This window comes from Talpa occidentalis, unplaced genomic scaffold (assembly GCF_014898055.3).
Source record: "Talpa occidentalis isolate TD23 unplaced genomic scaffold, MPIMG_talOcc4v2.1 talOcc4.3, whole genome shotgun sequence".
Lineage (NCBI taxonomy): Eukaryota > Metazoa > Chordata > Mammalia > Eulipotyphla > Talpidae > Talpa > Talpa occidentalis.
The window spans coordinates 35461516-35488173 of NW_023603184.1; the positions used below are offsets into that span (position 1 = coordinate 35461516).

At 42.4% G+C, this 26658-nt stretch overlaps 1 pseudogene; it reads right to left on the reverse strand.

The window, feature by feature from the left end:
* Positions 1 to 26658, reverse strand: part of LOC119255563 (tripartite motif-containing protein 5-like) — a 90022-nt pseudogene that overhangs the window by 46388 nt on the left and 16976 nt on the right.

Consider the following 26658-nt stretch of genomic DNA (forward strand, 5'->3'; position numbering starts at 1 on the left):
AAGTAGCCAAACAAAGAACCCTTGCCCCTTTTCCTATCAACAAAAGGCTGGTATGAAAGGTCCATGCAGGAGGCCGGAATGCAAAAGCCCACCAGGAAGCCCACCTAGAAAATTCAGACAATAAGCCACTTGCCTCACTGTTATAGGACAGGGAGAGGGGCAGCCCAAACCCCGCAAACCTGCCTATTCTAAATGGGTTCTGCCATTCGCCGCATCAACACAAAACATATGAGACTTTAACGGGAAGGAACTTTAATACAATTAGGAAACAATACAGGAAAGGCAAAGAATTTAGTTTCTAAAGGAAGCACCCAAAGTTACCCGTCCCCTCGTGGGTAAAACTCCATCCATATGGGATCGGCCCAGAACAAGGCCTAAAGCCTGCCACAAGTCTAAAGCATCTTCCAGTGGAGACCCACAGAAAAGGGTCAGAAACAACCAGACAAGCCCGGAAGGAAAAGAGCAAAATCAACATCAAGATAAAAGCTGCCATTGTCACCTCCCCAAGGGTCTCACCCACATCTGTGTCACCCAGTCCACGACCGAAAGACAAGCGCAGTTTTTTACGGGTCTCTAAGCTCCATGCACCTCCTCCAGGTCTCCTTTGGCTCCATCCTGCTTCCTTCCTCAGTCTCTTGTGCAGCTTCCTCTTCGCTTCCTGCTCAGCTCCACCCTCCCTTGGGTGGGGCAGGAAACCTCCCCCTTTCCTGAGGACCACCCTGTTACATCACTACAAATCTTTTCATGCCCTACAAACTTTTTCCCCCACCCTGCAACCCTAGTTTCCCGCCTGACCTCTCCTCACCCTATAAAAGCCTGCCTCCCCCAGGCAACATGCTTGACTTCACCGACCCCCACCTTGGGTCCATGAATTTCTCCTGGAGGCCCAATAAATTTTCCCATGTTCGAGAAACTTAGCCTGGTACTTCTCTTCTTTACTGCGCCGACCCTTTCACATTGGTTATATTTAAAGGGCAGGTTTATAAAGGAAAGGGACAGAAGAGTAAAGGACATTTGTATAGACATAAGCGGGCAGGAATAGCTGCCCGAAAGGGACAGGTTTGCTGAGAGAGGCCTGCAAGGCTGCAGGCAGCAGGCCTTAAGGGGAGCAGCCTCCACTGAGGGAGGTCAGTGAAGAGAAGCCCAGGCATGGGACAGGTCACAGGCAGGCAGGAGGCTGCAGGAGAGAGTGGGTGAAAAGAAGCTTCTTTATAATCACAGGAGGGCAGGGGGACTGTAGCCCTGAGCCACTGGAGACACTGCACTGATACAGTCTTCTGTTTGGGAGGGGCTCACTCCTTGGAGGTTTCCCTTAGTTGCTGATTTTGGATAACTCTGCAGAATCTGAAAGGGGCTGGAGATTCCACAATGGGCTCAATCTCCATATCTTTACCCTTTGACCTTTGGTCTAGACACTCCCTACAGCTGCCTGATACCTGCTTTGGTCTTACACTTTGTGATCTAGGCATTGGCACTTAAGGATCTCGGTTTTTATAGCTGTGTAGATGGTTATGTTAACCCTTTCTACCCCCACCTCCTTGTGTAAGCAGGTTTCTGGTCTTGTGGCACCTCCTTTTTAGTTTTTTTTTTTTTATACTTGTCCTCCATTATAAGCAAAGGTCCTTTATTCTTATCTCCCTTTTATAATAAAACTGCCCTTTTGGATATAACTGACACCTCTGTCTTGGGGAGGAACTCGCCTGGGAAACTCGCCAGTGCCATGAAAGGGGAGCTCTGGTGAAGCTTTTCCCAGCGTCAACCCAAGGAATCGGTTCTCGAACCCAAGATCTCCAAAACGGACCTCACAAGCGTCCTTTATAATAAACTTGCCCTTTTGGATATAACTAAATGTCTTTGTCTCATGGGGAGACTGCACGAAACCTGCTGAATGGGGAGCTAACTAAAACTTTTCTCAGTCATTACCCAAGAACCGCTCTCTGAATCCCACATCTCTTTCATTAAAATGACATCAGATATAAGTGAGAAGGACGAACAAAGTTAGTGATCTCTAAGGAACTACAGAGATCAACCCGCGGTGAAGCAGTGACTAGAAATGAGGTACAGAACTTGCCAACCCTCACGAATCAAGGTTCCCCAGCGCAGACAGGCCACGTGGAGGAAAATGTATAGAATCATGAAGAAATATGACACTCGTACACTGTAACATTAACCCCTAGGATTCAAACGTCTCTGCCTGTGTTCCTGGTGGAAAAGGCGCTTTCTACTTCTAAACAGTCAAGGATCCTCTCTGTCCGAAAAAGATGCAATTCAAAATAATAGAATAGGAAGGAGTGGGTAGATTCGGCCTGGAGAAATGTCAGTCCTTCTGAAGTAAACAAAGCCTTCCTCCTTCAAACCCACCTTCTTTTCAGGCCACTGCTCCCCTACATTACCCTTCAGTTAATGCAATCAGCAGGGAGCTGCAAGCTGGGCCTTTGCCCCCTTTCAGAGACACCTTGGCCTTCCCATGAAAAGTCAGACTCACCAAATCAGTTTTTCCTCTGAAGTTTTCAAACTCTTTGTTCCAGAAACTCTCAACAGGCCTTCAGAGACCACGGAAAAGTTGTGACTCCTTGGGGAAGAGTGAAGACAGGCCAGACGCAGATAAGGTCGGGATGCACTGGGCCTGACTGCCACAGGGAGGAAGAGTGGAGTGAAATGAAACTGAAACTCTAACAGGGCGGTCCCCAGGAAAAAGGGAAGCACCAACCGGATTTCCTGCCCCATCAAGGGAGGTGGACTGAGCATGGAGGAGAAGCAGCTGGGGAGAGGGAGGTTAATGGTTTTCAGGCTTTTCTGCCCTCCCACCATTAGCATTGCCCTTCCTGATGGGGCACCCCCAGTTGTTACACTGTTGTAACCTGTGTTATTTACCTCTGTGGGCCATGGGATTAGTATTGAGACAGTCACCAAGAGAAGCAGAAGCAGGAGAGAGGCAGGGGAGAGAGAAAGCCAGAAGAGAGAAAGAAACCCAGAGTGAGGACTTGCCAGGGTCTTGGACGCCTCCTGGCCTCCTGGCCGCCTGACACCCCTGCCTGCATGTACCTGTTTGCCACACTACATGTAAAGCTTAAGAAAAGCCTGAGAAATCCACAGAGGGCTCCTGGACTCCTCCTTTACCCAATCTGCTGGAATCATAGGAAACCTGCTCAGTGGTGCATCCTGCCCCTGCAGCAGGAGACTGTCATAGGAAGGAAGCAGGATGTAGGGGGAGGAGGGGGCCTGCAGGAGGCACATGAAGCCTGGAGACATGTGAAGAAGCTGCACTTGGTTTTTCATACTGGACTGGCTGAAAAGGATGTAGGTGAGAGACCCAAGTGAAGGTGACAGTGGCAGCGTTTATCTCGATTGTGATTTTTCTCTTTTCCTCCCAGACTTGTCTGGTCAGTTTCTGACCCTTGTCTATGGGTCCCTGTCTAAAGGTGTTGTGGACTGTGGCAGGCTTTTGGGCCTTGCTTTGGCCAATCCTGTTTGGCTGCACTTTTTCCCATGAGGGGATAGGTAACTTTGGGTGCTTGATTTGGGCACTATATTCTTTGTCTTCTCTGTATTGCACACTAATTGTATTGAAGTTCTTTTCCATTGACGGTCTTATGTTTTGTCTTGATGTGGCAGATGGCAGAAATATTGAGAGCAGGTATGTTTATCCCCACCTGTGTGATATGTCATAATCCAAACATTCATATTCCTTAGAATGGAAGCTTTAAAATGCTAGTCCTTATTCTTCCAGTTCCTTTATTCTAAAGCCAGTCAGTATAACAGGCTTCCCTTTTCTTGGAGCAAGACTGATACTGTATTTTCTATCCAAAGAAACGTATGTGATTACTTCAAAAACTTTCTCTGCTATATCAACAAGAAGGTTGTTTGTCTATCTAATTAAAAAAAGTGTACCTCTTTTAGAGAATTTTCTCAGAAATTCATTGAACAAAAAACTTGCCTAGAGAGAAGAAATGAAACAGGTTTCTTTGAGCACATCCACCATGCAGTGGAGCTAGAGAATTCACAGCAGGTGCTGGTTAATAGCGTCATTCCTTTTTGATGTCCAGAGGAATAACACCACTATTGCCTTGGAAGGTGTTGACCAGGAACAACTACAAGGATCATGTAAGAATGTAAAAATTCACCTGGACTATTGTATCTCTGTGCAGAACACGATGTGGTGGAAGGAAAAGGTGCACATGATACACTGATAGAGAAGCACATGGTACTGAGCACCTCTGTCAGCAGGAAAAGGGCCAAGTGCACTGCCCATCTGAAGCTGATTGCAATGGCTCAAGCACAAGCAGTTCTGTAAACGCATCTATCCCAGTTCAGCCAGCTAGAAACAGTTGGCTTCACTGCATGGAAAGCAGGCTATGTGACCAAAATCTTTCTGCATTACTGTCTATTAAAGTTGTGGTTTAACCTTCCTAAAAGTGAAGAGTGAAAGCAATCTATTTGCCAGTGAGATGTTTCTCATCCTTCCTGCCCTGCAAGTAAGTTGTTCCAGTAACAGTGGAATAGGACTGAGAATCCAGAAATGAACCAACACTTGTATGGACAATTTATCCAGAATAGAGGAGTCAAGAATAAACAGCAGAGAGGGCAAAGTCTCTTCAACAACTTATTTGGGGAAAACTAAACTGCCACATGCTAAAGAGGGAAACTAGAGAGCTATGTCACACCTTACACAAAGATAACTCAAAATGAATTAAAGACTTGGATGGCAATCTTTGAAACCACAAAATACATAGAGGAAAACAAACAAAACCCTCCAAGCCACTCGCTTAGGAAAGTCTTTGTGTAATTGTCTCCAATGATATAGACACGAAACATAATATAAATAAATGGGACTACATGAAACAAAAAAGTCTTCTGCACAGTGAAAGAATCTGTCATTAAAACAAAAAGACATCTACTTGAATGGAGAAAATATTTGCACATCATACATTATGCATATAAGAACTGGGGTGTATGCCAGAGGTATGGCTACATGGCTAAATGATATTACACTCTGTGTGTGTGATTGTGTGTGTTTAGTCATTCTTTAGTCAGTCTGGGGGGCAGGACAGGTGGATCAACTGCAATACACTGCTGAGGGGAAGAGCGGGCGAGACTGGAGTGGTCTGCTGGCCCATGTGGGTTAGCTCCCTTGCTGAGGATCAAACTCATGATGCAGTGGCTGGCACTGAGCCATGTTTTAAAACTCATGTTGAAAATTGTGTGAATTGTGAATTCAGGTTTCCTACTCACCCAGATTTCCAGGAATCACTTGACAGGAGCTGATATCTCTCAGCTAAATCTTATATCTCACAGGAGAGTCCCATGATATTAACCAAGGGCATGTGTTCAGTTCAGGGACTCACTGGGAGAGGAGAAATACTTGTCACACTCTCTCAGCTACCAATTCCCTCCAGTTCAGTCACATAAAGTACATAAAAAATACATCTATTAATATCTCTCCTTCAACAGCTATCTGGGTACAGGGGAAAGTTCCCTCACCACCGTGAGTTTTTCTGAGACTGGATGCATAAATGAACATCAGACAAATTAGTATGAGAAAAACACCAAATTAAATAGCATATGTAGAGGGAATTATACAGCAGTAAGTTCTAAGGTAAATGGAAGACAGCAAGGGCTTATATCCTATAATAAGGGTTTGAGTCACCAGGGAGATAGGAGAGGGTTTCACATCATGAGGAAATGACTTCATATGACAGAACATTGCCTTTGATTGTTTGCCCTTCCTTAAGATAGGTTTCTCCTTTTAAAAAAAAATTATGCAGATATCCCTATACCTAGGAAAACTTAAATCTTCAAGTAATGGTAACAGTTTCTCATGAAACTGTTTCTCACAGGATCTTGACGGACCTTCATTCCATATACCAAGGTGACAGGTATTGAAATGGCTACTCTGGATATCTAGGAAATCTTGTCTAACTTTTGAGGGGAGGGGGCAACAGATCTACAGCACCATGCTCTCTATCTTCAGTATGAACATGGGAGTGGAATACATTCAGAACATCATCCACTGGCTTAAGAGTTTGCTCCTTCCTGTTCTTGCCTCTGGCCTACACCCCAATTCTTGTATGCATAAATAAATAAAAATAAATCTTAAAAAAAACAGAAAATTATATATTCTATTTCAAAGAAAAGCAAAAGGAGTAATATTTAAAGTAGATTAATATACATTCTTAATATCCATGGTTTCAACCCAGAGAGAAAATTAATAGATACTAATCTGGATCAGTGCTCATGTTCCAGGAAATGAGAAATTGCAGAATTTTATCATTTAATTCCTGCAACATTTCTATCAGTTCAGCCTCAGTATTGCTATTTCTAATGAGAAACTGAATCCAATTAATGCTAGTTTAAAAAGGACTAGTAAGAAGCATTATCACCCTGATAATGAATTTCTGTCTGATTTCAAAGTTTAGGTTTTTAACTATCCAGAGTGTTCACTCTCAACATCATTTTACCTGCAAGAGCAGCCTGGTCATGACATTGTTCACCCTGGCTCTAGCCATTACAATGACTGCCCATGTTCATTGATAGGTAACTAGACTGAGCATACACCTCTACTTCCTGGCACCCGAGGTTTCCCATGGTGTGCCCAGCTTCTTCAACAGATCAGCATCTTCTGGCTTCTCCTTCTCCATTCAACATCCTAAGGAAAATGCTCCTACCTTTTCTTTTGGGACATACTCAAGAGAAGGCGCTTGTGTTGGAGAAATACAGAGCCATGGGAGGCTGAGCACTGATTCCTACTGAATCCCAGGACAAGTTAGGGTTAAGTATGCAGCTTCAGGCACAGTGCAAGCAGGGACTAAGGAGACTTAAGGGAGGCCCCTGAGATGAGGGCAGAGAAATTCAGGAGGGCCAGTGCTGGCAGTAAAAGTAAATTTTAGGAGACCTTGGACAGGGAGGTAAACTACTAAGAGAGGAGCTGGGAAAATGGGCACTTCTGCCCAGAGGAGTATAGCCACTAGGAGGAAGAGCCAATCACAAAAAAGGATGATGAGATTTAAGTGGGGTTTGGGGGGGTGTTTAATTATCCCTAGAGAGGCCTTCCTTGCCCCTCCCAAGTACAGCATACTGGGAAGTTCTTGCTTTCTTCCGTCAAATAACTTTGTCCTTACTTTCTTAAGGTCTGTTTCTGATTACTCATCTAAAATGTCTGAAAATTTCTTTTTTATAGTTTTGTGGGACAAAAACATGTTGCGGCTCAAGGTCTAAAGTCACAATGCACAGGGGCATCAATAAGTTTATCTATTCTTGCAGCTATCTGTTAGGAATTCCTTCTTCATAGGATATATTTGAAGATTGACTGGGATAAAGAAACTGTGTGTATAATTATACCTATGTGCATGCATACACACACATATATACACATTTGTGCGTGTGTGTAAGTGTGTGACTATCCCATTCCCAGCCCAAGCACTTTCTTTTTCATCTTTCTGGAACAACTTATTACCCCTCTATATGTTGCTGTGTGCTCTGTGCAAGAACCTACTCTAGTTTACAGTGCATATCTTTCTAAAAAGAGTGTGTGTTTTTGCTCTTCTTGGTAAATCTATTCCTCTTGTTGATTTTGAAAGTGATTAGAGAAGCGAATGGGGTGAATGTATGGTGGGACACTAAGTGTTTCATCACAGGCAAAAGTCTACCAAAAAGCTGTCCCTTTTGAGAATATCTGTTCCTACACATGTTCCTAGACAGCTATTGTGCAGATTTTGGAAACTGGTTCCTTTGCAGTTTCCCATTTCCAATAAAGGACTTAAAAAGGCCCTCAGTATGTGTGTTTTCTCTATATTCCACATATAAGTGAAATAATTCACTATTTCACATAGAAGATCGTGGCAGCAGAACTGAGCCTTCTAGAGGGGGAGGGAGAAGGGGCAGCACAAAGGAGGAGGGCACATGGCCCCAGGGAGGGGTGTGGTGTTTGGATGGGGGGCTGGTGACATACCTCTGAGATGTGAACCTATTCCCCTAATCAGGTAGCAGGTTGTAAACTAGTGTTACCTCAATAAAGGGAAAAAGTAGCCTGAGTATGAAAAGGTACATAAAACAAGGTTGGAATTGGAGTCATCTTGACAGCAGCTTGGGGGCTTGAAAAATGAGACTTTAGTAGAATCAGTTATTCCAAATGTGCACATTGTGTTACACAGAACATGGAGACAGTTTAATATTTTCAGTAATCATGAGAGCAAATATCTACTATATTGTTCAGGACACTGACATGCTATTTACTGCTTCCCTGGTGGCCTAGGGATTAGTCTCAGGACTATGACCACTATGCAGTAAGTTTGCCACCAATGGCCAGGGAGCTGACCTACACGGCGCAGCAAACCTCTCCTGTCTCACCTGCTGCTCTGAAATACAGCAGTTTATCTCATAATCTACCTTTTCTGGTCCCAACTCTATCTCTGGTGAATCCTCTCACCCCCCCATCTTTGGTTACACCTAGTCCTTCTATGCAAAAATTAAATAAATGAATGAATGAATGAATAAATAAATAAATAAATGAAAGTTAGGAGCACTTTAAAATTCCACTTTATATCATAAAAAGAAGCTCAGAATGTATACATCCTGTACACTTTGTAAAAGATGAAATAGATTTAAACTCAAACAATACGTATGTAGAATTTTTACTGAGTGTGACACTCATAGATAGATCTCACTCCCAATAATGACAAAAAACTTTATCACCAAACTGTCTTCTGTCTCTTGTTTCAAAGGAGTAGTAGGAAGTACCTATTTAAAAGGAACAAGTGAAATTCTAGGCTGGGAAAGCTTCTGGAAGAGATGAGATGAAAATATGTATGCATTTCCTTATAGTCTCAGGAGACAGAATTCAGGTTCTAGGGGCCCTTCCACTTCCTACTCCTAGACAGGAGATGTATCAACCATTTTAACTCCTGTCCCTTAAGATGAAATGTAGCCTGGTAGTTGTAGTAACCTATAAATAATGGATCCCCAGAAAAGTCAATCTAGACAATGTGGTCACTTTCATTTGAGACCAAATTCTCACAGGCCCAAGGACTCTCTTGTACTTGCTTTATAATTAGTTTACAGGTATGAACTAAACCAATGAAAATTTTCTACTCTTGATATTGTAATGTAAGAGGCTCCAATGTTTTCTTCAAAAATTTCTTAGCCATTCTCTGCACTGTGCATTGCCATGAAAGTTATAAAACAGATTCACTATTTACAAACACACACATACTTACACGAAGAGTTTTAGTTTGATTGCATAGAATTTATGTCTCAATATGGAAATAGTTGATGTGCTTATAATACAGTATACTCATATTACAACAACATAAGTGTCCATTGGTGGAAGAATGACTAAACACACACACAATCACACACACAGAGTGTAATATCATTTACCCATGTAAGAAGAATTGAATTTTACCATTTGTGACAACAAGGCTACATAAAGAAGGGAATTTTTCAAAGTGAAATAGATCAGGCAAAGAAAGACAAATACTATGTGGTCTCACTCTTTAAAAAAAAGGAAATTTAGATACAAAGAACATATTAGTGGTTGTCAGAGGTAGGGCATGGGCATGGTGAAATGGGTGAAAGGCACCAGAACGTATAAACTTCCAGTTATATAAAATAAATTCACCAAGCATGTGATTTAATATACATAACTATGACTATTAATGACTTCATTGTGTATTTGAAGGTTACTAAGAGAGTAGATATGGGGAAGAAGATCCGTTATAAGTTTGTAAATTTAAGCTGATGATGTATTAGTGACTGCCATTGTGAAAGGTAAAATGCCATTTAAAAAATGTTCCTCAGGGCCTCCCCGGTGGCGCAGCGGTTGAGCGCTGGGTTGCGAAGCTACCCACAGCCTCTGCAGCACTGGTTTGATACCCGGCTGCACCCCGGCCACCGGAGGAGGGTCCCACATGACACGCAGACCTCTCCTGCAGCCCGCTGCTCCCCTCAGCAATGTACTTTGGTCCTTCTGCCTGCTCTGCTCCGCGCTCTGGCTCTGGTGAATTCTCTCACCCTCCTGTGCTTCTGACTGTACCCAGTGCTTGTATAAATAAATGTTTAAAAATAAATAAATAAATAAATAAATAAATAAAAATAAACGGGCCTTCTAAAAAAAAAAAATAAAAAATGTTCCTCAGTGTGAGTCTACTGAGAAAAAATTTTCCACAACATCATATGGTACATCATTAATTATCAGTTTCTGTTCCAAATTCAGGGAGACGGAAAAGAAGAATTTCAGAAAAAAAGTTGTCACAGTGTGCCAAAGCCAGATTACATGACAGGGGACAGAATACGGAGGTTAATAAATGGTGCTTCTATGAAGCTACTGGCAGCCACTGCAGAACGGGGTCAATCCCTGGCCAGGGCGCTGACCCACATGGTGCAGCAGACCTCTCCTGTCTCACCTGCTAATCCCCTCAGCAGTATATTTCAGTAAATCCACCTGTTGTGCTCCCCACTATATCTCTGGTGAATCTTCTCATCCCGCGCACTTTTGGCCTACACCCCAGGTCTTGTATGCATAAATAAATAAAATAAACCTTTCAAAAAATAAAATAATGCTCTTCCAGAACCTTTTTTCTTTGAGTAACATTGACAAACCCTCCATTTTTCTACTTTCCCCACTTCCTTTGGGTAAAGTTCAATCCTTTCCACACTGCCATTCAAGAACAGAACTGAAACATCTGACTTTTCCTACTCATTCTTTCCTGCCATTCATTTTGTCTGTCTTGTTCATGCTCTGACTACATGTGCTAGATGAAAGATGGTGGAAGCTTCCATCACAGGGTCCACGGTGCCAGGAATGCAGAGCTTGGCAATCTTCACAGATCCAGTGATGAGAGACTTGTTGAGCAGCTGACAAGTCGATTTCTAGTTAAATCACAGATGTTTCAGCATTGTTTGCACCCCACAGAAGAGTAAGCTCTCTTAGCTCAGAAACTTTTCTACTCCCTTCTATCTATGAGTCAGGAATTGAAAATCACTTAAGCATAACCACTGAGCACATTCACAGTTTTAGTTTCTCAATATGAATGAAGTTTGTTCTGAAAACATATGAACTTGGGATGTCTTTCAAGTATAATGATATCATCTAAATTTTGCATGAATTGCATTCTGGGAGCTGGCATTTATTCCTCTCTCCTTTGGTGTCACATAATACTCCTGTGGAGTATCCCTTCTCAAGCAGTCTTCACCCAGCAATGGTATGTTTTATGAAGGAATCTTTTCTATGTTACTTTTTCTTATTTCAGATCAATGATCAAAGATATGATGTAAGGAGTGACATAGGCACTCCACATGTGCCATGTATAGCTATGCATCCACAGAGCTAGACGTATTAACTACACTGAACATACCAATGATAACCATGGTTCTATGCTATTGTAGCAGTCAACGTAATTGCTGTAGCACATAATGCAATTCTGATATATTAACATTTATCTAAATGCCTTTGAAAAATTTTAGCCAACAGTGTTTCATATCTTTGTTCCTATGGTTTACTCAGAACTTACTCAATGCCTGTGTCTGTGGTGATTAAGGTTTTGTCTATGGGCTAGTAACATTATATAGATATTTGACCAAACACTGTTCTCATTGTTTCTGTAATGGCATTTTCTAAATGAGAGGAACATTATCCCAGTAGACTAAATGAAGATTACTCCCTTTATTGGTCGTGAGCTGAATTCAATCAACTGAGGGCCTTCAAGAAAAAAGACAGCGAGGGCCTCCCCGGTGGCGCAGCGGTTGAGCGCTGGGTTGCGAAGTTGCCGGCGACCTCTGCGGCGCAGCAGTTCGATCCCCAGCTGCTCCCCGGCCACCGGAGGAGGGTCCCACATGGCGTGCAGACCTCTCCTGCCGCCCGCTGCTCCCCTCAGCAGTGTACTTCGGTCCTTCTGCCTGCTCTGCTCCCCGCTCTGGCTCTGGTGAATTCTCTCGCCCTCCCGCGCTTCTGACTGTACCCAGTGCTTGTATAAACAAAACAAACAAACAAACAAAGAAAGAAAGAAAGAAAGAAAAACATGCCTCTATAAATTAAAAAAAAAAAAAAATGTGTTAAAAAAATAAATAAATAAATAAAAAGAAAAAGACAGCGAACCCTCAAAAAAAGGATAATCTGCCTATAGTTAACCTAGACTTTTGAAAAGTTCTAGCTATGCCATTTTATTTTATGAAAGATTAACTTAGTAACATAGGATTGTAAAGTCAAAAAGCAAAAATTTTATTCATGGCTTGTTTTGCAGAGAGCCTATATAGAGAATTTAGGGTAAGTTTGCAGGAAGATTTGAGTTATTATAAAGAACTGTATGACAAGCAGACGGGCAGACACAGAAGAAGGTATAGATGTTAGTGACCTACCAACCCTGATGGATACAATACACTGTCAATAGTGGGCCCTGGTCTTCTCTGTCACCCATTCTCTTGTATTGCCACCACCCCACCCTTCAGTGACTCAGCCTTCCAGTGTGCTCACAGCCTTCTGACTTTGATTGAAACTACACTGTTCACACACTATTCTTCTTCATACAAGTCACGTATTTATCATATTACTGTTGCTATTGCTGCGTTGTTTTAGGTTTTATTGTTTTCCATGAGCTGTCTGTACATCATGAAAGATTAGCAGTCAGGATGGATTACTGCATGAAACTGCCCTCAAGCTAAATAGCACGCCATTGAAATTCCATATTTAGTGAGTGCATATTTTTTTTCCAATGAAGATCTCAAATTCCTATATGAAAAACCTATTTGCTTTTATAACTGTTTGGTTCAGGCAGTAACTTTAGGCAATGATGCCTCCACATTGTTCATGGATGATCTTGTAGGGAGATTTCTTGTGTACTGATATTAGCCTGAGTGCAGCCAAACTTTCCCATGTAAATACTTTATCTGCTCATTAAGGTCCCAAAACAGTTCTGGCCCCAAAAATAGAAGATGATGTGACCATTGCTGGCGGTTTCTGAGGTGATCGGGAGAGGACAGTCCTACAATTGATTTGTAGACAGCAAATGCACAATTGGCACACTTCAGATTATCTGACCCCGGACTCACAGGGTTTCTGACCTTTTCCTGAGAGAAAGTGTAATTGGTAGCAAATTAAAAGTCTCATTCTTTTCAGCAGAAGGCTGTCTGAGGCCAGGAGATTCTGTTAAAAAGTAGCCTTCCAGGCCTCCCCAGTGGCACAGCGGGATGAGCGCCACCTTGTGAAGCTGTCCACAGCCTTGGCAGTGTGGGTTCGATGCAGCCCGGCTGGCAATGATCCCACATGGCAAGCAGACCTCTCCCTGTCTGGCCCACTGCTCCCCTTAGCAGTGTATATCAGTCAGTCTGCCTGTTCTGTTCCCCACTCTGTCTCTGGTGTATCCTCTCACCCTCCCACACCTCTGGCCTGTCCCCAGCCCTTGTATAAAAATAAATAAAAAAATAAAGAAAAACAGAACAAAACAAAAAAGTAGAAACTTTCCAATATGTAGCTCTTTTCAGTTGCATATAGAAATTCATGTTTTTATTCCCTGTAACTAAGTACTTCATTCTGAACAGGAGGAGTGGGCATTCCTGGAAATGGAGACCTTTGTTAATAATTCCAGAGTACAGATTTGTTTTCTAGTGAGGCACAGATTTCATAGTCAGAGCAATGGAGTGTTAGAAAGGCAAAAGCAAAGGGAAAACTTTGATCAATTTTTTTTAAAATAAATTTTATTTTATATTCCCCATACAATTACAATCCCCTTATTTTGACCCCAATCCCTCCTCTCCCTGCCCCCCACCCCCCATAGAGTGTCTCTGGTTCATAGTTTTTTGTTGATTTTGATTATCACTTTCTTATAGTTATTCATTTTCCTGGTCCCTTATTTAAGTTTCCTAGATTCCTGCTATAAGTGAGACAATCCAGTATTTTTCTTTTTCTTTCTGGCTTATTTCGCTGAGCATGAGCCCTTCCAGCGCCATCCATGTTGCTGCAAATTGCACGTGTTTATCTTTTTTGAATGCTGAGTAATATTCCATGGTGTATATGTACCACATCTTCTTCATCCAGTCATCTATTTTTGGGCATTTGGGTTGTTTCCAAAGCTTAGCTATTGAAAACAGTGCTGCTATAAACATAGGGGTGCAGGTGCTCTTTGGAATTGATGTTTCTGTGTCCTTTGGGCAAATACCTAGGAGTGGAATTGCTGGATCATATGGAAGCTCTATGTTTAGTAGGTCCAGAAATCTCCACACAGCTCTCCATAGTCGTTGGACCAGTTTGCACTCCCACCAACAGTGCAGAAGAGTTCCTTTTTCTCCACATCCTTGCCAACATTTGTTGTTACTAGTTTTTTTAATATGTGCGATTCTCACTGGTGTAAGATGGTATCTCATGGTAGTTTTGATTTGCATTTCCCTGATGACAAGTGATGTTGAACATTTTTCATATGCCTGTTGGCCATTTGTATTTCCCCTTCAGAGAAGTTCTTTTTAGCTCTTCTGCACATCTTTTGACAGGATTATTTTCTTTGTTGTTGTTGAGTCTCATCAGCTCTTTGCAGATTTTTGTGATTTTTTTCAGTCCTTTATCATTAGTATTGTGTGCAACAATGTTCTCCCAGTCGGTGGGTTTCTCTTTGTTTTGTTATTGTCTCTTTTGCTGTGCAGAAGCTCTTTAATTTGATGTAGTCCCAGCTGTTTATCCTTGCCTTCACTATCACTGCTTTGGGTGATGTGTCTGTAAAGATGTCTTTGATGTGCATATCCCGTAGTGTTTCGCCTTTATTTCCTTCTATGTATTTATGGTTTCATGTCTTATGTCTACTTCTTTAATCCATTTTGACTTGGTTTTTCTGTATGATGTGAGGTAGTAGTCAAGCTTCATTCATTTGCACAGAGCAACCCAGTTTTCCCAGCACCATTTATTGAACAAACTTTCTTTGCTCCAGTCCATATTCTTTGCTCCTTTCACAAAGATTAGTTGACCATAAATCTGTGGGCTTATTTCTGGATTTTCTCTTTGGTTCCATTTGTCTGTGTGTCTGTTCTTGTTCCAATACCATGCAGTTTTGATGATTATGACTTTGTAGTATAGTTTGAAGTCTGGGAGTGTGATGCCTCCATTCCCTTCTTTTTTTTCAGGAGAGCTTTGGCTATTCGGGGTTTTTGGTGATTCCATATGAATTTCATCAATAATTTTGTTAGATTTATTTTGTTAGATTTTGTTAGATTTATTTTGTTAGATTTTGTTAGATTATTCCCAAGTATTTGATTTTTTTTGTTTTGATAATAAAAGAGTTGGGTTTTTTGATTTCTTCTTCTTCAGATTTATTGTTTGTATATAGGAAGGCTACTGACTTTTGCGTGTTGATTTTGTATTCTGCCACTTTACTGAACTGATTGATAAGTTGAATTAGTTTTTCTGTGGAGTTTTTGGGGTTTTCTATTTATATTATAATATTGTCTGCAAATAGTGATAATTTGACTTCTTTTCCTATTTGGATTCCTTGTATGTTTTTCTCTTGTCTTATTGCTCTGGCTAGGACTTCCAGTATTATATTGAAAAGCAGTGGTGAGAGAGGACATCCTTGTCTTGTTCCAGATATTAATGGAAATGCTTTCAGATTTTCACCATTGAGAATGATATTGGCTATTGGCTTGTCATATATGGCCTTTGTGATGTTGAGGTACGTTCCTTGTATCCCAAGAATTTCAAGGGCTTTTATCATGAATGGGTGTTGCACTTTGTCGAAAGCTTTCTCAGCATCTATTGATATTATCATATGGTTTTTATTACTTTTTGTTGATGTGTTGGATAACGGTGATTGATTTTCGGATGTTGAACCATCCTTGTGTACGTGGCACGAATCCTACTTGGTCATGGTGAATTATCTTATGGATACATTGTTGGATTCTGATAGCTAAAATTTTATTGAGGATTTTTGCATCAGTGTTCATTAGGGAGATTGGCCTGTAGTTTTCCTTTTTTGTGTTGCCCTTGTTCGGTTTTGGTAATAGTGTAATGTTGGCTTCATAGAACGTGTTTGGTATTGTCCCTTCCTTCTCAAATTTTTGGAAGAGTTTGTGAAGGATAGGCACTAATTCCTCTCTGAATGTTTGGTAGAATTCATTTGTAAATCCACCAGGTCCTGGGCTTTTGCTTTTGGGGAGGTTTTTGATTACCATTTCAATTTCGCTGCTTGTTATTGGTCTGTTTAGGTGTTCTACTTCCTCTTTATCTAGCTTTGGGTGATTGTAGAGTTGTAGGAATTTGTCCATCTCCTCTAGATTGTTGAACTTGTTTCCATATAACTGTTCATAGTAGTTACTGATTATTCTTTTGATTTCTGCTGTGTCCATTGTGATTTCTCCTCTTTCATTTATGATCCTGTTTATTTTTGCTTTCTCCCTTTTTTCCTTTGTGAGCCTGGCTAGGGTTTGTCTATTTTACTGATTTTTTCAAAGAACCAGCTCTTGGTTTCATTGATCTTTTGTATTGTTTTTTTAGTTTTAATTTCATTTATTTCTGCTTTGGTTTTTATTATTTCTTTTCTTCTACTGGTTTTGGGGGTTTTTTTTGTTGTTCTTTTTCTAGATCTTTGAGCTTCGAGATTAGGTTGTTTCTTTGAGTTCTTTCTTGTTTCTTGATGTGAGCCTCTATTGCTATATATTTTCCTCTTATTACTGGTTTTGCTGCATCCCATACATTTAGGAAATTGGTGTCCTCCTTGTCATTCAATTCAAAGAATTTTTAATTTCTTCTTTAATCTCCTCGTTAGTCCAGTGGTCTTCCAGTAGTGTGGTTTTCAATCTCCAAGAGATAGGAGAGTTCCTTGCCTTCTTTTATGGTTTATTTCTAGTTTGATGCCTTCATGGTCAGAAAAGATGGTTGGTATGATTTCAATCTTGGTGTATCTGTTGATGTTTGTCTTGTGTCCCAGTATGTGATCGATCCTGGAGAATGATCCGTGTGCGCTTGAGAAAAATGTGTACTCCTTTTTTGGGGGGGGTTTAGTGTTCTATAGATGTCTGTTAAGCCAAACGCTCTAGGTCTTTATTTAGAGCTGTCGTGTCTTTACTAATTTTTTGTCTCATTGATCTATCCATTGTTGATAGCGGTGTGTTGAAGTCTCCCACTATGTATGTGTTTTCTCTGATGTCTGTTTTCAGAGATGACAATAGTTGTCTGATATATTTTGGTGCTCCTTCGTTTGGTGAATATATGTTAATGAGTGTTATTTCTTCTTGAAGTGTTGTCCCCTGATTATAATGTAGTGACCATTGGGTCTCTTTTATCTTTTTGAGTTTGAAATCTGTTTTATCTGAAATAAGTATAGCTTTTCCTGCTTTCTTTTTGGTCCATTTGCTTGTAGGATTGTTTTCCATCCTTTAACTTTGAGTCTATTTTTATCTTTTGTAGCTTAATGTGTTTCCTGGAGACAGAAAAAGGTTGGATTTTGTTTCTTAATCCAGCCCGCGACTCTGTGTCTTTTTATTGAAGAGTTTAGTCCATTTACATTTAGAGTTAATATTGATATGTTAGCATCAGTATTTGCCATTGTTTTTGTCTTTCCTTTGATTTTATTTATTTATTCTTTAATAAGTTTTTTTTGACCTTCTTTTGTTGTTATTCGTCCCTCTGAGGTTCTGGCTTTAGGACTCCGTGTAGTATTTTTTGGAGTGGGGGTTTAGTCGTAATGAAATTCCAGAGTTTCTGTTTGTCTGGGCAGGTCCTTATTCTTTCTTCATAGAGGAAGGAGAGCTTTGCAGGATAGAGTATTCTTGGTTGGCATCTGTTTTCTTGGAGTCTGTTGACTATGTCCCTCCACTCTCTCCTTGCCCGTAGTGTTTCTTCGGAGAAGTCTGATGTCAGCCTGATTGGTTTTCCTTTGAATGTTATTTGTTTCTTCCCTCTTGTCAGCTTCATTATTTTTCCTTGTACTGGATTCTTGGAAGCTTTACTATTATGTGTCTTGCTGTATTTTTCCTTCATCGTGGAAGTTGGTGTTCTTCTTGCTTCTTGTATATCAATTTTCAGCTCCTTCTTCACATTTGGGAAGTTCTTTTTAATTATCTCTTGGAATATTTTCTCTGTTCCTACATCTCTCTCCTCTCTTTCTGGAATTCCTATAACTCTTATATTTCCTTTCCTCATGGAGTCAGATAGTTCCCGAAGTCTTTCTTCGGTCTTTTTCCTTCTTACTTCTCTTTTTCTGTTTTGGTTCTTTTTATTTCTGTGTCTTCAAGAGTACTTATTCGTTCTTCCATTTCATCCATTCTGCTTTCATTGCTTTTCCCAGAGTTCTTTAGTGCCTCCATTAATTCTTTAATCTCCTGCCTTTCTTTTGTTTCCCTCTTTAGGGACTCAATTTCATTCTTCTGATCATTGTTTTCCTTTATGAGTTCTGTCATTTTTTTAATCACGTCAATTTTAAATTCTCTTTCTGGAAGGTTCAGAAGTTCTTCCAAGTTACTATCGTTGCAATCTGGGGGTTGGTTTTCTTTTTGTGGTGTGCTTTTTTCCTGAGGAGTTGCTAGGTTGCGTGTGGTTCTTCTACTCCCTGCTGTCTGTTTTTCTAATTTGCCGTATGCATTGGGACACTGTGTTGCTGGACTGGTTGGCATCTAAGTTGAACTTCTCCGCTCCCCTCTGGCTCCTCCAGGAGGCATCTGTTGGTTTCAAGCAGTCTTTACTGAAGAAAGGTTCCTGTTCTAAAATGCCGATGCGGGGACACATTCCCCTGCATGCCTGGTCTGCCCAGAGGTGGGCTCCCTGCTCCCCTCTGGGCTTGGACTGCAGGCCAGAAGGGGCCTGGAGTGGTCAAACTTCCCCACTCACATCTGGCTCCTGAGGGAGCCTTCTGTTGGTTTCAGGCAGTCTTTACTGAAGAGATGTCCCTGTTCTAATTTGGCGATGCGGGACGCTCTCCCCTGCATGTCTGGTGTGCCCGGTAGTGGGTCCCCGCCCCATCTGGGCTTGGACTGCAGGCCAAATGGGGCCTGACGTGGGCTAACTTCCCAGCTGGCCACTGGCTCCTCTGGGAGCCTTCTGCAGTTTTCAAGCAGTCTTTTCTGAAGAAAGGTCCCTGTTCTATGGGGTGTTGGTGGTTTTTTTTCTAGTCGCTAGGTGTTTTTAGAATAGTCATTTACCTTAAACAACCAGTCATTTTATTACTAGCAAAAAGCTTATGTGACTGCAACTAAACTTTCTATGTTTATCTTAGTGAAGGATTAACTAGCACAGGAAGTTACCTGGGGGAAGGAAGATGCATTGACTCTTCCCTTGACCCCAGCTCTCAAGTAAGGGAGGCATTTTTCCTAATCTCACAGAAGAGTTTTTTTTTTTTTACCTATTACTCCTCTACTTATCTAGTCAGCCTAGTTTTCATATCTAAGTTTAAGATCAGGGAAAATTTCCTTTTCTGTGAGATTGCTGATTGTTGTTTGCAGTTGTAAGCAACTACAAATAGTTCATCAGAGGCAGGGCCAAAGATGGTTATGTAACAAGGTGGTCCCCAGGAAAGGGGGAGGTTCCCTGCCCCACCCAAGGGAGGGTGGAGCTGAGCAGGAAGAGGAGAAGCAGCAGAAGAGACTGAGGAAGGAAGCAGGATGGAGCCAGGAGACCTGGAGGAGGCACATGGAGCCTAGAGACACGTGAAGAAACTGCGCTTGTCTTTTGGTCGTGGACTGGGTGACACAGATGTGGGTGGACACGTGGGGAGGTGACAATGGCAGCTTTTATCTTGATGTTGATTTTGCTCTTTTCCTTCCGGGCTTGTCTGGTTGCTTCTGACCCTTTTCTGTGGGTCCCCACTGGAAGATGCTTTAGACTTGTGGCAGGCTTTGGGGCCTTGTTCTGGGCCGATCCCATATGGATGGACTTTCACCCACGAGGGGATGGGTAACTCTGGGTGCTTGATTTAGAAACTAGATTCTTTGCCTTTCCTGTATTGTTTCCTAATTAAAGTTCCTTCCCATTAAAGTCTTATATGTTTTTGTGTTATGCTGCGGATGGCAGAACCCTACATAGAATAGGAAGGTTTGCGGAGTTTGGGCTGCCCCTCTCCCTGTCTTATAACAGTTATAGCTTTTGGTTCTCAAACATGGTTAATACGTAACATATCAGTAGTTGTTACATTGACTACTTCCCAGTGCATTATTTGTGCTGCCATGATTATTAGCTCAACCAGTCACAAAATTGCTGTTAACTTATTCTTGAATGCACACTCTAACAGCTACCATACCCGTTGTCACCTCCAGGGGAATTAGCACTAAACAAACAGGAAGAATTTAGCAGGAACCCGCTATGGCACCTCCTGGCTTATTAGGAATTTCTTATACTTGGAGCATGGCTCGTGTCTGCCACCAACTGCTATCTTTACCTTATATTTTTTTTTAAAAAAAAGATTGATTTATTTATTATTTACACATACAAGCACTGGGTACAGTCAGAAGCAAGGGAGGGTAAGAGAATTCACCAGAGCCAGAGTGGAGAGAGAACAGGAAGACTGACGAAGTATACTACTGAGGGGAGCAGTGGGAGGCAGGAGGTCTGCATGCCATGTGGGGCCCTCTCCTGGAGCTGCAGAGGCTGCTTAGGGCAGCTTCACAACCCAGCACAGAACCTGCCAGCACTGAACCTCTGTGCCACCAGGGAGGCCCTATCTTTAAAGTAAGAGAATTTCCTTCTCCATTTAGCCCTTGCCACAAAAGACCACATATCCATATTAAAGACTTGGCAGAGAGATATTTACAGCCTTTTGTTCCCAGTTTTTTCACTTGTTATGTACCACCAAATGTTGAATTGCTGCCTTTTGGCAGAGAGTTACTAATTTTAAAATAAATGAAATATTTATATCACGCAGTGCCATTGCCAGCAAATTGTTTATTCAGTAACTGATCAAACAGCATGTACAGTTTTACTTTTAAATGCGTATTTTAACAATGGTAGAAACTAGCCATAAACAAATGAGGAGAAACAAGCAGGAGTCAGCTAACAATATTCCTCACTTTCAGGAATCTGCCCCATGCCCGCACCTTTGTCAAAGACATGAGTAGCAGGGCTCCCAGTAGCAAATATTTGACAGAGGTCAGGAGGCCTCATTTTTCCTCGGGAGAATAGAAATTGAATAAATTAAGAGCCTCTCTTATTGTGCATGATATTTGGGAAAAATCTAACAGTTAATACCAGATGACTCTAAAAAGCATTAAACATCTCTCCACAGCACAAAAAGACCATCGCTGGCCTCCCACACATACCTTTGTATGACGTGAGTCACAACCTAGGCAAAAAAAAAAATCAATTAATTAAAAAAAATCATGAGTCAAGAAGTAATAGGCTCTCCCCAATTATAAGGCCTATGACATCTCCTCAGGCCCCTGAGTAGGTGGGGTAGAGTTGATCCCATTGTCAGAGACAAATGCAAAGACAAGACCTAGGCCAGACATTCCAGAACTCATGTGATGCTGTCAGGTTTCCCAAGAGGTAGAAACGGTTTTGACTCTTGTGGAAGTCAAGTATGTATCTGGAGGGCCTCCCTAGTACCACAGCAGTTGAATGCTGGGTTGCGAAGCTGCCTGCAGCCTCTGCTGCCCCGGTTCGATCCCTGGCCACCAGGCAAGGGTTCCACATGGCGTGCAGACCTCTCCTGCTGCCCGCTGCTCCCCTCAGCAGTGTACTTAGTCAGTCTGCCTGCTCTGCTATACACTCTGACTCTGGTGAATTCTCTCACCCTCCCATGTTTCTGACTGTACCCAGTGCTTATATAAATAAATAAATAAATCATAAAAAAAAAAAATATGTATCTGGAGATGAGACATACTTCTAAGGAAAATTAGAAATCCATAATTTTATTCCCAAATGCAGACTCCCTCTGAGATGACTTAATAATTAATAGACTTTCATGTATTCAGCAGAAATGGAATGTATGTGCTACTACTGTCAAGCATTTATGCTAGGCTTAGGGGAATTTAAAAAATTGTAATACTCTTCAAGAAGTTTGCATGACATTTTATTTTATTTTATTTTATTTTTAATAGAGGCATGTTTTATTTATTTGTTTGTTTTTTGTTTATACATGCACTGGGTACAGTCAGAAGTGCGGGAGGGTGAGAGAATTCACCAGAGCCAGAGCGGGGAGCAGAGCAGGCAGAAGGACCGAAGCACACTGCTGAGGGGAGCAGCGGGCGGCAGGAGAGGTCTGTGCACCATGATGGACCCTCCTCTGGTGGCCGGGGAGCAGCCGGGGATTGAACCGGCGCCACAGAGTCTGCGGGCAGCTTTGCAACCCAGCGCTCAACCGCTGCGCCACCGGGGAGGCCCCTTGCATGACATTTTATGAGGTGCACACAGACACCCTAATGTAGGTGCTTTTCCTGACTCTCTCTCTTTACATTAAAATCTCTCTTTAGGGCCTCCCCGGTGGCGCAGCGGTTGAGCGCTGGGTTGCGAAGCTGCCCGCGGCCTCTGCAGCGCTGGTTCGATCCCCAGCTGCTCCCCGGCCACCGGAGGAGGGTCCCACATGGCGCGCAGACCTCTCCTGCCGCCCGCTGCTCCCCTCAGCAGTGTACTTCGGTCCTTCTGCCTGCTCTGCTCCCCGCTCTGGCTCTGGTGAATTCTCTCACCCTCCCGCGTTTCTGACTGTACCCAGTGCTTGTATAAATAAATTAAAAATCTAAAAAAAAAAAAAATAAAATAAATAAATAAATAAAATCTCTCTTTTTTTTTTTTTTTTTTTTTGTTTTTTTTTTTTTGTTTTTATAGAGGCATGCTTTATTTGTTTTTGCTGGTTTGTTTGTTTGTTTTTTTTGTTTATACATGCACTGGGTACAGTCAGAAGCGCGGGAGGGTGAGAGAATTCACCAGAGCCAGAGTGGGGAGCAGAGCAGGCAGAAGGACCGAGGCACACTGCTGAGGGGAGCAGCGGGCGGCAGGAGAGGTCTGCGCGCCATGTGGGACCCTCCTCTGGTGGCCGGGGAGCAGCCGGGGATCGAACCGGCGCCGCAGAGGCCGCGCAGCTTCGCAACCCAGCGCTCAACCCGCTGCGCCACCGGGGAGGCCCCAAATCTCTCTTTAAGTGACTTCATCCAGTCCCTTGAATTTTACACACACATATGTGCAGCTGATTGATTATTGTTACTCAATTTTTTCTCTAAACTGCATATTCATATATTCATTAGAAAGTAACAGAAACCAGTAACTTAGAATGTCTCATCTGTAACTTCATCAAGTTGTTAAATCAATGCTATTTAAGAAAAAAAAAAGGACACACAACACACACACACATTCCAAGGGTAAACAGGAAAAAAAATTGCAAAAAACATTTGAAAATAAGTTGGATTGAATGAAAATCAAAACAAAACAATAATAATACATGGAATACAGTTAAAGCAATACATTTATATTATTAAACACTAAACCAGAAAAGATGTTTTCTAAATTTCCATTTTAAGAAACTAGAAAAGGAACAGTATGCGAACCACGTACAACACACACGCACTAATATGTAGAGAACAGAAACAAATGATAACCTAAAAGAAATTAATGAAATATAAATGTTTGTTCTATAAAAATATCAATAAAATCGACGAGACATAAACTAAGAAAAAAGGGAAAAAGCAAATCACTGCAATTAAAAATATGAGAGGAGGCAACCCCGGTGCTACAGCGGTTGAGCGCTGGTTGCAGGGCTGCCCGCAGCCTCCGCAGCGCCAGTTCGATCCTCAGCCACTTCCCAGCCACCAGAGGAGGGTCCCACCTGGCGCGCAGACCTCTCCTGCCGCCCGCTGCTCCCCTCAGCAGTGTACTTAGGTCTTTCTGCCTGTTCTGCTCCCCGCTCTGGCTCTGGTGAATTCTCTCACCCTCCAGCGCTTCTGACTGTACCCAGTGCTTGTATAAATAAATAAATAAATAAATCCAAGAAAGAAAGAGAGAGAGAGAAAGAAAACAGGGTGGAAGAGAGCCCAGCACTCTAGTGATTATTTTTTTTAATTATGGGGACTGCAGAGAAATTCAATCTGCAAGTTCTCTTGCAATCTCCCTCCTTCTGTCCTTCTCATATTATCCTTTAAACGTCTTTATTTATTTTTGCACAATACAGGATCTCTCTCCTCAGGTGTGGTCACCTTAGTTTTCCAACCACCGAAGTGCCCACAGCCTTCCCCACTCCCCTCATGGGGATACCTCCCCCAGCCCTTCTCTACCCTGACCACCAACCCCAACACCTCCCCCTCCACACACACACACACACACACTCAAGGTCTTGGAAGGACTGCAGTGACTTTCTGAAGGAACACAGCCAAGGCAACCTAGGAGAGCTTCAGAGTCCTGCACCTCCTGTGCCACCAGGAGAGAACCCAGGAGAGAAACTGGGCCTTGGCATACACTTTAAATATGCAGGAAGGGTGCCAGTCCTGCTTCTGGAGGGTCTACCCCTTTTTTTGAAGGGGGATGTCCTGCTTCAGATGGCTACTTTTGTTACTTCGCCACTTTTGCTGCTTAGGGGGCTTTTAGCTGCCTCCCTCCTACACCTGCTGTTCTCTTTTGCCTTCGAGCACTTTGGCAAACCAATTAAAACCTTTTCAGCAAAACTTGGTTGCTTTGCCTTCATGGACCAGGTAACAAGAACCCCTAGAATAGACAATTTGGGGCCTCCCCGGTGGCTCAGCAGTTGAGCGCTGGGTTGCAAAGCTGCCGGCAGCCTCTGCAGTGCCGGTTCGATCCCCGAATGCCGGTGAGGGTCCCACATGGTGCGCAGACCTCTCCTGCCGCCCCCTGCTCCCCTCAGCAGTGTATTTCTTCCTCAGTCTGCCTGTTCTGTTCCCCGCTCTGGCTCTGTCGAATTCTCTCACCCTCCTGCGCTTCTGACTGGAACCAGTGCTTGTATGAATAAATAAATAAATCTTTTTTTTAAAAAAAAGCCAAATAGAATAGACAACATGGCTTATTTCTCTTTTCAGTTTGGAGTCCCCGTGAAGCCCCTTGGTTTTGCTTAGTATCAAAGGGACGATTCAGTGAATATTGTAGGACTTGAAGGGATGGGAAAGAATCATTATGAGTATCTTTATATCTACAAGCACACAACTTAGACAAACTCCTATGAAGACACACATTGCCAAAAAACTACACAAAATTATTTTAAAAATTAAACAAGTAAATTATAAATATTTAGTTGCATACATATATAATTACATACACACATATATGCACCCTTTCACACAAAAAGGGCCAGAATGAGACAATTTGTGAATTCCACTGAATAATTAAAAATAAATACCAGGCCTTCAATAATTCTTCTCAGAAAATAGAAAATAAGGGGGAAAATTTCTACTCATTCCATGAGGGGGAAAAAATGCTTGTTAAGTCTCTGAAGTGCGTTTGTTCATCCGGAACTAGCTTCACTCGATTTAACTAATGAATGGGTAACACTAGCACACAATAACAGGGATATCAAATACACCTGAATAAAATGCATCTTCATTCCAAGCTCACACAATTGCATTGTACTTGACACATTAGTAACAATGAAGTTTTCCCCTTGTTATTTATGCATTCACTTATTCCTATAAATGCAGGAAGCACACTGCAGAGCAGAAGCACCTTAGTGTCACACCAGAAAGAGCACAGCAATACAGAAGGGGAGGGAAATCTGCCCACATGGTTCTCATGTCTAAGATGCTGGGGCCTCTTTTGAGATCTTACTGTAACAGGGTGGTCCCAGGAAAGGGGAGGTTCCAAGTTCCCTGCCCCACCCAAAGGAGGGTGGACCTAAAGAGAAAAGAATGAAGGAAGCAGGTTGGAGCCAGAAGGAGCCCTGGAGGAGGCACATGGAACAGAGAGACACGTGAGGAAACTGCACTTGCCTTTTGGTCATGGACTGGGTGACACTGATGTGGGTGAGACCCATGGGGAGGTGACAGTGGCAGCTTTTACCTTGATTTTGGTTTTGTTCTTTTCCTTCCAGACTTGTCTGGTGGTTTGATCCTTTTCTGTGGGTCCCCACTGAAAGGTGCTTTGGACTTGTGCCAGGCTTTGGGGCCTTGCTCTGGGCCAATCCGGATTGGGGGGACTTCTACCCACCAGGGTAGGGCAACTGAGGGTGCTTGATTTGAAAACTATATTCTTTGCCTTTCCTGTATTGTTTCCTAATTGTATTAAAGTTCCTTCCCATTAAAGTCTCATATGTTTTGTGTTGATGCGGTGGATGGCAGAACCTATTTAGAGCAGGCAGGTTTGCGGGGTCAGGGCTGCCCCTCTCCCTGCCCTGTAACATTACCTGCAGCATGTCTATGTCTGATGCTTCCAACTGATGCTCCAGATCTGAGATGAGATCTTCTATCAACTGGCTCTGCTGAACGAGCTCACTCGCATCCTCTGCCAGTTTATGCAGAATGACTTCTTCCTCCTTATTCAGTTTTTGCAGCTCCATCTGCTCCGCCGAGTCCAGAATACCTCTCAGTTCTGCAAACTCTGCCTGGACACTTTGTCTCTCACTTTGTTTTTGACTCTTAGGATGGAGAAAAGGGAGAGAAGTAGAACTCAACCTATCAGGCAGAGACTAGGAACCAGAACCAGCACCACTGTAAATGGAAAGTTCTCACAGCAAAGTGAGACAGAGCAAGAGAACAATTCTTAAAGATGCTCTTCACCTATTTCTTCCCCTCTATTGTATTCCAAATAATTCCCTCAAGTCTGCAGCACTG